Here is a 2,035-nt window from a genome sequence, read left to right as displayed (position 1 = left end):
TTTTAGAATATTTTCTGAGACAAACGTCAACCGCATCTCAAAAACCCTGGATTTGAGAACTGCCTCTCTCACTGGTCTGACCAGCAAGGCCCGTGAAGCCGACATCACCGCAGGCCCGTTAAGCCCACATCACTGGTCTGACCAGCCCGGTCCGTCAAGAGCACTCTTCAACCAGGCCGGGCCGAGCCGTCTCCAAGTTGTCAGCTTGCTCAAGGCGACGCAAAAACGCTACGCCGAGCTGGCCGCCTTTGCCCCTCTTCTTCCTCTCCCCCCACATCGATCCCTAAAACCCATCGCGCCGCCGCCGCCGCCGCCGCCGAATCCCTCCTCCTCCCATGTCCCGCCACCCCGCTCGCCACTTCCTCCCGTTGCTTCGCCGCCGCCACCTCCACCATTCGGTCCATCTCCCCTACACATCCGTGCCCATTCCCCCCGACGCGATCCCCTCCACCTCCATCCCGTCGTCCACGTCCCCGCCGCCGTTTCATCCCGCGCCCTGGCCGCAGTCGTGTTCGCCCACCTCCACGCCGCTCCCGCCTTTCACGGCCTCCCACCTCCGCGCGGCCGTCTCCTCCCTCGCCGCCTCTCTTCTGGCTCTGCCCGACCCGGATCCCGACCCCCTGCCCGCCCTCCACGCCCATTCATTCCCCACCCTCCTCGCAGTCTCACCGGTCGCCTCCCTCGAGCTCCTGTCCCTCCTCCGCCCCAAGCCCTACCTCGGCCTCGCGGTCTTTTCGTTTCGCCGCACGCTTTCGCCGCCGCCCACGCTCCCCGAGTTTGTCTTCGCCATCTCGCTCGCCAGCCGCGCCCGCGACCCCACCGCCGCGGCCAACATCTTCACCGACGCCTCCAGCGCCTACTGCCCCGACCAGGCGCTCTACAATGCCCTCATGGCCGCCTACATGCACAGTGGCCTTGTGAATAGCTGCGTCGAGGCCTTCCACGCGCTGCGGCGTGATCCACGGTGTGGTCCGCCCAATGCGGACTCCTTCAACATCCTCATCGCTCTCTTCGGTCGCTCCCTCCTCGTCGACCACATGGAGGCTACACTCCAGTCGCTGGATGCCTCAGGACAGCCCCGTACAATTGGTACCTATAACGCAGTCATCGCTGGCTACCTCACGGCATGGATGTGGGACAAGATGGAAGCAGTGTTCCATGAAATGATGCCAGGTGGAGTTGTTCCAGACACCACTACACATTTGTTGATGTTAAGAGGTTACTCACATGCTGGGAAGATTTATAAGATGGAGCTGGCTTATGAGCGTGCTCGTGAGCATGCTGGCGAGGTTGATATAGTGCATATACGTGCAATGCTATGTGCATATTGCAAGTTTAAACATGTAGATAGGATTCAAAAGATCGAGGAGTTGCTTCTGAAGTTGCGTCCTGAGGATTATAGGCCCTGGCTCAATGTGTTGTTAATTAGTGTGTATGCCAAGGAGGGGTTGGTTGAGGGGATGGAAAGAAGGATCGCTGAGGCATTGGAACGCAATACCACAGTCACCACAACACATGTGATGCGGTCCGTCATAACCAACTATTTCCAGTGTGACGCTGTCGACAGACTCGCACACTTTGTCCGGCAGGCTGAGGAGGCCGGATGGAAGCTGTGCCGGAGTTTATACCACTGCAAGATGGTGATGTATGGGAAGCACCATCGACTTGCAGAGATGCATGGGGTGTTGGATGAGATGGAGTATTTTAGGTTTGACCGGACAAAGAAGACCTTCTGGATTCTGCACAAAGCATATCTGAGCTGTGGAAGAAGATCTGAGGCTGATACGATACTTGGCATGATGTGGAAGCACGGTTTTGGATCCCCTTCTGGCGTATTTTTTCAATAACAGGTCAGTACACACCTCTATTCTTATTGCATTGACTGCTATTCATAAATTTATGTTCTTTTTGCATAAGATGGCATACTTTCGTTGCAGACGCAGGCATTTAATCTTTGATTTAGCGAACTTGGGCAACAACAAAGACAAGGACACATCTAAAATTTGAATTACGGTAGTAGTGCAATTGTTGTGTA

At 56.2% G+C, this 2,035-nt stretch overlaps 1 pseudogene; it reads left to right on the top strand.

Moving 5' to 3' along the window:
* Window positions 1-214: 214 nt before the first annotated feature.
* LOC109744880 (pentatricopeptide repeat-containing protein At2g30780-like) lies at window positions 215-1,835 on the top strand (annotated as a pseudogene).
* Window positions 1,836-2,035: the final 200 nt, after the last annotated feature.

The sequence above is a fragment of the Aegilops tauschii genome, chromosome 1 (assembly GCF_002575655.3).
Source record: "Aegilops tauschii subsp. strangulata cultivar AL8/78 chromosome 1, Aet v6.0, whole genome shotgun sequence".
In the NCBI taxonomy this organism is placed as follows: domain Eukaryota; kingdom Viridiplantae; phylum Streptophyta; class Magnoliopsida; order Poales; family Poaceae; genus Aegilops; species Aegilops tauschii.
Note: the sequence above shows the minus strand (reverse complement) of the source record. Positions and strands in the feature narration are given on the sequence as shown.